Raw genomic sequence first — 11,918 nt, forward strand, 5'->3', positions numbered from 1 at the left:
CAATTATACTGGCTCCAGGTACACCTATGTTCAGCTTCACATTATGAGCACACCTTTTCCCAATTCCTGCCACCAGGGCCTGCTACAAATTCACGGCCATGCAATAGCCTTTTCAGAAAATGCCTTGTTTGTCAATCCAAGTTTCTTACTACAGTTTTTGGATTTATCTAATATTTCTGGATTGCTCATTGGTCTGAGTAGAAGTGTTTCTGTGAAAATCACATTTGAGATCATGATATCGATGTGCTTTTGAATTTGTTGTTGTCTTTTATATTTTGCTATTGCTTGAATTTGCTTGCTGTGTTTTTAGTTTTGCTGTTGCACTTTCTGATTTTCTGTTGTGTTTTTTTTAAATTAGCTGCTATGCTTCTGAATTTGATGTTGTGTTTTTGGTTTGTTAATGTGTTTTGCACTTACTGATGTAATCAAGTCTCTTCCCTACAATTCTGTATAACAAATGACTTCTCGAATCTGAATACCAGTGCATACAGATCTTAATAAAGATATGTCTACATGTCTTGTTGAAATGTTTAATGATGTTTGCAGAATCCAGTTGTGTACCTGTACAGTTCAGCACTATAATAGTCCTAATCGAGCAGTTTAGTGGACAGACTATTACATTATGAGCTGATAAGTTAATCAGCAGTGTCTATCTATCTATCTATCTATCACTGAATTACTTATTCTACTTCATACCAGAAAGCTTTTGACATATGCTGACAAAAAGTTTCTTCTCATTTAGGCAGAAATGGTTTCGTTTTAAACAGTGAGGGCTGATCATGATATTAGATGGGACCGCACAAATCAAATATCCATCAATAACCCGACAATGAAATTGGTTAGGGTTGAGCAATGCATTATAGCATTATATCTTGAGATCTCAATACCATAATAAGAATGATGTTTGTAAAGTATTATACACTTAATAACAGATAGACAGTTCCATAAGTTCATAAGGTTGTATTGGGTCCATACTTTTTTTTATGGGTCCATAATTTCTTATGAATACCATCAATAGGGCAATGTATAAATGAGATCAATTCTAAAAGGGCCATGACTGTCACTGATAGGCCAGAAACAAATCAGCCCCAGGCTTGCTTCTTCATACTATTTTATGTATTTTTCTTATTGAACTTGGTTCTACACAATCCAAAATCCAGCCTTAAGACATTTGTTAACAGCATAGAATACAGATGGAGAATACTTATATTTATGTCTTTAAGACAGGAAAGGCTTAGCTGTGTTAGTTCATTTATAGCAGCTACCCCTGAATTATAATTTACATGCATTCGACTTCAAAGTTCCGAAGAAAAACTCTGCATCGGGACTCTGTGATCTTACAGTTAGGTGAGCTAAAGTGACTAGAGGAAGTACACGTCACTGTGAACCAGGAGACATCAGGTAAAAATGTAAATATATTTTGACAAATTCAGTAACCTTCTACTTATATTAGATATTGACTCCCTGTGGGTCAACATGGCATGACGTGGCAGCTTCTATTTAAATTTAAATTTGAATGTAATTTGTAGTAAATATTGACATTTCTGGTTAAACATATTGACACAGACACATAATTCACTGCAGCCTGTCAGTGCTAAGCCATTTGTGCTGAACATGGTGAGAAAAGCTAAACTATTCAGATATCTATATATGGTATCGTATCATATGGTATCATAAGTCATTTTTCATTGATCAAAATTTTTTAATTCTTACAGGTATTTATGATGGCACAGACAGGATTTTGCAGTATAAAGAGCCATATTCTTCACATTCACATGCTACGGAGGTGGGAATCAAAGTCCCAAACCTGGAGCTGAGAGGCAAACGTGCTAACCACTAACAAATGACATTGACAAATGAGATATTATATTCTTATAATTTGCAAACAGAATGTATACAAACCTCTAAAATACTGACTTTTTTCTCCTCCAATGGTCCTCCAAATGTTCAAATCTTAACATTTTCAAATTGACACATTTCTAATAAAAAGGATGATAGAGAAGCGACAATGCATCATTACTTTATCAAATATTTTAACAAATGTATTAATGCATTTTCAAAGATTGACCTGTTTGCAGCGCCACTTTTGGTTATGTATGACTGATGGTTGCTTCTATTCTGTATAGACCGTTACTCTGTCCCTTAATCTATACCAGATTTTAGTCTGTATTCAAGGTTTTTGAAGAAAATAGACTATTCTGCAGGAATATGAAACTACCAAAAGAACCTGAAATTTGGTCAAGAATATTTTCAGACATGAAATAATAATTTTGGTGTAGGGCCCTTCCTAGTTTCTAGGTGTAAGTGGTAAATGCAGTCACATAGGGCCACAAGGGGGCTCTGTATGAATGCACGATTTTAAACAGATTATATATATTTTTTGTAATAATGCCTTTTGATAAATAGGACCATAGGGCCCTTCCATAGGATCGCCAAAGGTTTAAAAACAGCCCTGGTTAGGTGACTGGGAAACAAAACCATCAGTAAAAGATTCCTATACATCACACGCAAAAATGGGAGACACTTATGTGACACATCCTGGATATACCGAGAAGAAAAACATCCCTCTATTCACAACATTTGCTAATCCAGAAGTTTTAAGGGTACACATGATCCACAATCATTTATTAATATAGAACATTTTCACATTAAGATGAAACAGATACACGCATGAGTATTTTGAAAGCTTTGGGGACTAGGTGTCTCCTTTTGCTCAGTGCAGTATTGTTTGGCCTGTACTATCTGTTACACTATTATACTTGTGTTTAAAACATCCATTCAAGTTTATTATTCTGTTCCAACAAAGGGGAAAACAATCTTTCACCCTCCTATTATGGACTATCAGACAGGTCTGGATAAAGTTTCTTGGCATAGTTTTGGGTAAGGATTTTATCAACAATTTTTTACTCATGATTAATAGATTAGTCTTCGATAGATTTTTTTTGTTGTTCTTTCCAAAATGGGGCCTCAGAGGAGAGAAAGTTTAGTAAATGCAAATCTAAAAATCACCTGCATGCGAATGAGTATATATCCCCAGTGAACACCCCTTAGTGAACATCCTTATGTGGTGGGACATAAGCATTATAAACTAAAGAATGAAAAAATAACAAAATTCTGCAAGTGAAAGTTGGTTAATCCTCCATTGATGAAGTCCTTTAAACAAGCTAGTGTAGCCATGACATTTTACTATTCCCAGATTTCTGGCTCTGTCTGTAGAATTGAGTTCATTTGTTCAGTCACTCTCAATTACGCAACACCGACATAACTAAGATTTACTGCCAGGAGAAGCGAGCTTGCCCTAGTTTACTGCATGAGCACAAAGAAAAGAATACTTTTATATAAGTTTCAGGTTTAAAAAATCTGATTTGTATATCACTTAAAAAAAATCACTGGGTTATAAGATCAAATGTAATTATAATAAACCCCACATCCCTTACTGGACATTATGGGACCTGGTTTCTGCTGATAACTCTAGTTTTAAGACTGTTCATTGGTCTATGTAAAATTTCAGGGGTTCAGTGTCTTGCCCAAGGTCACTTGGACTATGTGGAGTCATGTGGGCCGGGAATCGAACCGCCAACCCTACGATTAGTCGACCACCCCGTAGTCAATGTCATAGTCAGTGTGATTCTGCAGTTTCTAGTTTCTTTGGTCTCTAGACTGTTTACATCAACTGTATGTGCAAATGGTTAAAGTGCTAATATTTTTCTTTAGCAATGCACCACATTTTGTATCCTCTAGACCAGTGCTTCTCAACGTGTTGTAACTACAGCAACCTCCTCCCCCCCAAGCCTCCCCTATCATGTCGCATACCCCCCCCCCCCCATATTGGAGGAGACCAGGTATAATGATGATCTTTATTTTATATACAATCTCTCTATATATAACCTGATCTATAATATGTTTTTGATAGATAGATAGATACATTTATACATACATACATTTATTCATTAAGCAGATGCTTTTATCCAAAGCGACTTACAAATGAGAAAATACAAGCAAAGTGATATATCAAGCGGAGAACAATACAAGTAGTGCTACTATACAAGATCTATTAATTGAGTTCTAGAAGAAGCAAAGTGCGCAGAGTAGAGGTGTAAGTGCCAGAGTAGGTTTTTTTAAATAAAATTTTATGGGTTGGTAAGATGTTCACGGAAGAGGTGGGTCTTTAGCTGTTTTTTTGACGATAGTGACAGATTCTGTGGTCCGGATTGAGGTTGGAAGTTCATTCCACCACTGAGGAACAGTTAGTGTGAAGGTTCTGGAAAGGGACCTTGAGCCACACTGAGTAGGCACTACTAAGCGTCGGTCATTGATCGATCGTGAGTATGCTGTGTTCTTAGAAATCCCTTATATTAACCTTTTCAGGAAACAAACACGTCTGTCAGTAGTTTACTATTGGACCTGATTTCTGCCGATAACTCAATTTGAAAGCGTTTTCATTGGTGCATGTAAAACTGCCCTATGAAAAAAAGACAGGTTTTCATTACATTTTTAATTAAAAAAGAAAAAAAAGCAACCTTTAATCTGCTTTTTTTGTGAAAATCATTACCACAAATAAAATAATCACTAATGAACATATTTAGATAAAGACATCTTATATTGGTGATGTCTTATTAAATTCATATATGTCTTATTGTCACGATAGCGCCAGCAGAGGGCGCTGAGGCGACAACGTGCACGAGCGGCTTCAGGGCGCGCACGTGCACGTGCTTGAGATGCGCATGGACACTACCACTGTGTCGAGTGTTGCCGGCTGTCACCAATTAAGAGAGTGGTGACTAATTATTTAAACCCCTCGTGTTGCTGCGCACGTCGCGCGGCATTAACCTGGGCTAAACTGAATCTAACCACACGAATCGGGACTGGAGTAAGAGAGACAAAGCTAAAGAGTTGCAGCAAACCAACACCAAGCCAGGCAAGTTGTGTGTTCATGCCATGCCATAGTTGAGTGTTCATGCCATGCCATAGTTGAGTGTTCATGCCATGCCTTCGTCAGGAGTGTTCATGCCATGCCTTCGTCAGGAGTGTTCATGCCATGCCTTCGTCAGGAGTGTTCATGCCATGCCTTCGTCAGGAGTGTTCATGCCATGCCTTCGTCAGGAGTGTTCATGCCATGCCTTCGTCAGGAGTGTTCATGCCATGCCTTCGTCAGGAGTGTTCATGCCATGCCTTCGTCAGGAGTGTTCATGCCATGCCTTCGTCAGGAGTGTTCATGCCATGCCTTCGTCAGGAGTGTTCATGCCATGCCTTCGTCAGGTGTGTTCATGCCATGCCTAAGTTAGATGAGTGTTTCCTACCATAGTTTAAGGAGTGTTTATGACTTAGTTTAAGGAATGTTCATGTCTTAGTTTAAGGAATGTTCATGTCTTAGTTTAAGGAATGTTCATGTCTTAGTTTAAAGAATGTTTGTGTTTTAGTTTAAGGAGTGTTCAGGCCTTAGTTCAATTAGTGTTTCCGTTCCATGTCCTCTGCTTAAGTATCAAATAAAGACTTCCCTCCTGCGCTTACTTCCTGTCCAAGTCTTGTTCGGTAACAGAATGCTGCGCCCAAGCAGGGAAGTAGCAGGAGAGCACCTGGTCGGGAGGCGCTCGGACTACTGGCCGCATTACAAGTCTGTGCAGTTTCCACAGAGGATGGCTGCTGAACTCCCGCTGGAAATGTATGGGTGGGGATCCCACCCGCTGCTGTTCCTGTTTCACAGCCAGGTGTACTTTGCAAGCCTGGTGGCCCCCAAGCCTACCAAGAAACAGTGGCTGGGCTTCCTAGTATCCCGGTTTTATGGCCCGGCCCGGGATTGGGCAGAGCAGCTGGCCCGTTCAGGGTCCAGTGCCCTCTGTGATGTCACCCAGTTCTCAGAACTTTTTCTGAAGGAGTTCTAGCAGCTGGGGCAATCAAACTGCCTGGATATACTGTAGAGGGGAATTGAAGTAATGGACAAGGAGGACTGGCCATTCCACCTCTATTATGCATGGCTGGACCGGATAGAAGCAGCAGCTTCACTTCAGGTTCCGGTCGACGTGGTGGAGCTCCAGCCCGAGGTTAACATGGCAACCTCTGGGCTCCCGTCTGAGGTCAACATGGCGGCCTCAGCGGTCCAGCTTGAGGCCTACGGGGAGGTCTCAGCTGTGGAGCTCCAGCCCGAGGTTAACGTGGCGACCTCGGTGCTCCGGCCAGAGACCTATGTGGAGGTCTCATCTGCCGAGGAGGCTGTCCCGCTGCCCTGCCCAGCTGAGGAGGCTGTCCCGCTGCCCTGCCCAGCCGAGGAGGCTGTCCCGCTGTCCCGCCCCGCAGAGGACATCCCTCTGCCTTCCTGCACCGCTGAGTACGCCACTCTGTTTGACTACTCCGCGGAGGACTGTATTCCGTTCGTCTGCCCCACAGAGTACAGTGCTCTGTTTACTTGTGCTGAGGAGGATGTCTCTCTGCTTTCCTGCTTAGCAGAGGAAGTCAACCAGCCTTCCAGTCCCGCTGGGGATGCCGCCCAGCCTTCCAGTCCTGCTGGGGGCGCTGCCCCGAGCTTCAGTCCCACTGGGGGTTTTGCTCCGCCTGTCTGCTGCTTGGCGGAAGCTGCCCTGTTTTCCGAGGCATCAAGAGACCGATTACACAGGGGCCCAAGACCACCCTTGGAGGGGGTTCTGTCACGATAGCGCCAGCAGAGGGCGCTGAGGCGACAATGTGCACGAGTGGCTTCAGGGTGTGCACGTGCTTGATGTGCATGGACACTACCACTGTGTCAAGTGTTGCCGGCTGTCAGCAATTAAGAGAGTAGTGACTAATTATTTAAACCCCTCTTGTTGCTGCGCACATCGTGCGGCATTAACCTGGACTAAACTGAATCTACCCACACGACTCGGGACTGGACTAAGAGAGACAAAGCTAAAGAGTTGCAGCAAGGCAACACCAAGCCAAGCAAGTTGAGTGTTCATGCCATGCCTTAGTCAGGAGTTTCCTACCATAGTTTAAGGAATGTTCATGTCTTAATTTAAGGAACGTTCATGTCTTGGATTAAAGAATGTTCATGTTTTAGTTTAAGGAGTGTTCAGGCCTTAGTTCAATTAGTGTTTCCGTTCCATGTCCTCTGCTTAAGTATCAAATAAAGACTTCCCTCCTGCGCTTACTTCCTGTCCAAGTCTCGTTCCGTAACACTTACTGAATTTCTTTTATAATGGGGCTAGATAAAACAAACTGGAATTTCTAAAGGCTGCAGTTAATTCTTTTATTTAATTGAAATAAAAATTCCCATTATTTAACAAAACAAATCAATTCATGCAGATGCCTGAAATGTACACATTTTATACAGATGAAATATGAATGCTTAATGGATTTTTAACTTCTTGGCTAGTGATGGTCATAAATGGACCATGGGTGGTGTCCTTAGCGGTTGCAGAAGTCGGTACTGCAGCAGGTAGCAGTGGTACCGGAAGCCTGCTGTTGCTCCCTACAGATGTACTCACTCATGCATCCTTTCATAGAAAATCTTGCTGTTGGAAGACAAATAAAATTGTTATAAATAAAAATGTGGTGGTTTTATTCCCACAACTGAATTAGCAGAGTGCCCATGCATCCTAGGATGGGTTCATGAATCAGTGGATTATTCAAAAGACCTGGGTGTTTGAAACATTGAGATGTATATTTGCAGGTTCATATTTTAAGTCATATTTTTCTTCGATTGAGAATATTATACTAAAAGTTCTTACGGGCATCTATGATGGCACAGACAGGATTTTGCAAAAGAGAGCCACATTTCTCTTGTCTACCTGAACAGCCTTTTCCAACACATCCATAACACCTCAAAGCCTCACCTAGAACAGACCAAATACAAGAGCAGCTGGAGGATTTTTGCATTTCAGTACTTAATACAAAAATATCTAATTAGAAAAATTCATAGACTAGGAGTTTAATAACCTACTGTAATTTATGAAAAGTAAGACAACCTGAAAATCGCCTTCATTTTTTCATGGTACCTAAAAAGAGAAAGAAACATAACTTTAAATCAGTAAACTCACCTCTCACATTAGTAGTTGTGAGGGAAATTACTCATTTTTACATTGTAATAAGTTTGTTCTTGTTCTGTTTCATTCTCATGTGAGGATAGCGCCTAAGAAGGCCATGTCATGTCACGGAGATCAGTACAGAATGTTTATCTGCTTACAGAGACACAAACATGTTCTTCTGTTCAAGGTCCGTCTAAACATCTTCCAAGATGCAGCAGAAAGCAGAAAGAGTACATGACGCACACACTTTTACACAAACTTGGTATTTAGCTGATTGTGGTGACGGGACTAAGTGCCTAAAGCGACATGATTTCTATAGGTCCCACATAAGCCCGCAAAGTTCTTTAGTAGACTATTGCTGCAGATTGGACGACAATTAGTATTTAAAAGCCCGTATGCCAAGATATTGGCCGCCTCTGTAAACCGTTCTGTATCGCCTTTTGTCATAAGAATCGTTGCCAACAGTGCTACCCGCACAACGTCACACGTCCCCTCGTCACGCAGACACATAATGATTATTCTATTAATTAAAATTTATAATTTGTAATTATGCAGTAATTCTTCTTGTCTTGCCCATTTTGCCTTGTATTGTTTCTCTCATTTGGAGCAGTCTCTCACACTCGTGGAAATCACTAATCATCAAACGCTGATGTTGACAAAGACTGATTACTATGCCTATGATGACCAACCTGACTCGTATCCTAAACCTGACTGGGTATCAGATTCTCACAGCGACACTGACGATGACGACCCATTGACATCCATTTCACACCTATTGTAAATATTCCTTTGACCATGACGATTCTCATTTCACCCTAAATGATCTTGCTTGAATACAGGATACTTTATATCTGCAAAAACAGCCTTAGCACCTTCATTATGTCCGTATCATGTTGAATTCTGTTGAACCGTGAAAGGATTCTGAAGTTCTGATGTATTCACAGCATTGTAATTTCTCTGTTAATTTTAGTTATCATATTTTATAATTATAAAATGGGGGAAATGTGAGGGAAATTACTCATTTTTACTTTGCAGTAAGTTTGTTCTGTTTCATTCTCATGTGAGGATAACACCTAAGAAGGCCATGTCATGTCACTGAGATCAGTACAGAATGTTTATCTACTTACAGAGACACAAACATGTTTTTCTGTTCAAGGTTCGTCTAAACATCTTCCAAGATCCTAAAACAAAGCCTGTTTGAACCGCCTCAAACTGCTTCTTATCAGTACACAGAATTATGTCATGCTCTGCGTTTTATATACAGTATCTCACAAAAGTGAGTACACCCCTCACATTTTTGTAAATATTTGATTATATCTTTTCATGTGACAAAACTGAAGATATGACACTTTGCTAGAATGTAAAGTGAGGACACCCCCAAGTGAAAATGTCCAAATTGAGCCCAATTAGCGATTTTCCCTCCCCGGTGTCATACTGCTCACTGGAAGTTCAACATGGCCCCTCATGGCAAAGAACTCTCTGAGGATCTGAAAAAAAGAATAGTTGCTGTACATAAAGATGGCCTAGGCTATAAGAAGATTGCCAAGACCCTGACACTGAGCTGCAGCACGGTGGCCAAGACCATACAGCGGTTTAACGGGACAGGTTCCACTCAGAACAGGCCTCGCCATGGTCGACCAAAGGAGTTGAGTGCATGTGCTCAGCATCATATCCAGAGGTTGTCTTTGGGAAATAGACATATGAGTGGTCCATAAGTAATTATACCCCCATCTGTGCAAATTAATATCAGCCGAGGAGGCTGTCCCGCTGTCCAGCCCAGCCGAGGAGGCTGTCCCGCTGCCCTGCCCAGCCGAGGAGGCTGTCCCGCTGTCCCACTGTCCAGCCCCGCAGAGGACGTCCCTCTGCCTTCCTGCACCGCTGAGTATGCCATTCTGTTTGACTACTCCGCGGAGGACGGTATTCCGTTCGCCTGCCCCACAGAGTACAGTGCTCTGTTTACTTGCGCTGAGGAGGACGTCTCTCTGCTTTCCTGCTTCACAGAGGAAGTCAACCAGCCTTCCAGTCCCGCTGGGGGTGCCGCCCTGAGCTTCAGTCCCACTGGGGTTTTGCTCCGCCTGCCTGCTTCTTGGCGGAGGCTGCCCTGTTTTCCGAGGCATCAAGAGACCGATTACACAGGGGCCCAAGACCTCCCTTGGAGGGGGTTCTGTCACGATAGCGCCAGCAGAGGGCGCTGAGGCGACAACGTGCACGAGTGGCTTCAGGGCGTGCACGTGCTTGAGATGTGCATGGACACTACCACTGTGTCAAGTGTTGCCGGCTGTCAGCAATTAAGAGAGTGGTGACTAATTATTTAAACCCCTCGTGTTGCTGCACACGTCGCGCGGCATTAACCTGGACTAAACTGAATCTACCCACACGACTCGGGACTGAACTAAGAGAGACAAAGCTAAAGAGTTGCAGCAAGGCAACACCAAGCCAAGCAAGTTGAGTGTTCATGCCATGCCTTAGTCAGGAGTGTTCAAGCCATGCCTAAGTTAGAGGAGTTTCCTACCATAGTTTAAGGAATGTTCATGTCTTAATTTAAGGAATGTTCATGTCTTAGTTTAAGGAGGGTTCATGTCTTGGATTAAAGAATGTTCATGTTTTAGTTTAAGGAGTGTTCAGGCCTTAGTTCAATTAGTGTTTCCGTTCCATGTCCTCTGCTTAAGTATCAAATAAAGACTTCCCTCCTGCGCTTACTTCCTGTCCAAGTCTCGTTCCGTAACACTTACTGAATTTCTTTTATAATGGGGCTAGATAAAACAAACTGGAATTTCTAAAGGCTGCAGTTAATTCTTTTATTTAATTGAAATAAAAATTCCCATTATTTAACAAAACAAATCAATTCATGCAGATGCCTGAAATGTACACATTTTATACAGATGAAATATGAATGCTTAATGGATTTTAACTTCTTGGCTAGTGATGGTCATAAATGGACCATGGGTGGTGTCCTTAGCGGTTGCAGAAGTCGGTACTGCAGCAGGTAGCAGTGGTACCGGGAGCCTGCTGTTAATATCAGCTGGGTTAGTAAATTGATGGTCTATAAAAAGGCTTTTCATTACCAAGATGTCACACATGAAACATCTCATGATGTTTCACAACCTAATTGTTGTGAAACATATTGATGGAATCAGATACAGACGTATTTCAAAACTTCTGAATCTTACAGTAAGCACCATTGGGGCCATTATCCGCAAGTGGAAGCAACATCACTCCATCATCAATCGGCCATGCACAGGAGCTCCTCGCAAGATTTCTGACCAGGGAGTCAAAAGAATAGTCAGAAGAGTAGCCCAAGAGCCAAGGACTACTCAGAAAGAGCTCCAGAAACACTTGAAGGCAGCAGGTGCCATCGTCACAGAGAAAACAATAGGCAATGCACTCCACTACTTACGCTCACCCCGCAAGACTCCATTACTAAAGAAAAGGCATGTTGAAGCTTGTTTAAAGTTTGCTACAACTCATTTGGACAAGCCTATGAAATACTGGGAGTGTAGTCTGGTCAGACGAGAGCAAAATTGAACTTTTTGGCTGTCATACTACACACCATGTTTGGAGAAGAAATGGCTCTGCACATCACCCTAAAAAAATTATACCAGCTGTGAAGTTAGGAGGTGGAAGCATCATGGTGTGTGGCTGTTTTTCAGTGCATGGTCCTGGCAGACTTCATATAATTGAAGTAACAATGAATGGAGCCCTTTACTGGGAGATTCATAAGAAGAATCTGCTGCCATCCACCAGGATGATGAAGATGAGACGTGGAGGGACCTTCCAGCAGGACAACGATCCAAAGCATACAGCAAAGGAAACTCTCAATTGGTTTCAGAGAAAAACAATCAAGGCATTGGAATGGCCCAGTCAATCACATGACTTGAATCAAATTGAACAAGATTCAAAGACAATATGTGTAGAAGAATG

This window comes from Ictalurus furcatus, chromosome 6 (assembly GCF_023375685.1).
Source record: "Ictalurus furcatus strain D&B chromosome 6, Billie_1.0, whole genome shotgun sequence".
Taxonomy (NCBI): Eukaryota; Metazoa; Chordata; class Actinopteri; order Siluriformes; family Ictaluridae; genus Ictalurus; species Ictalurus furcatus.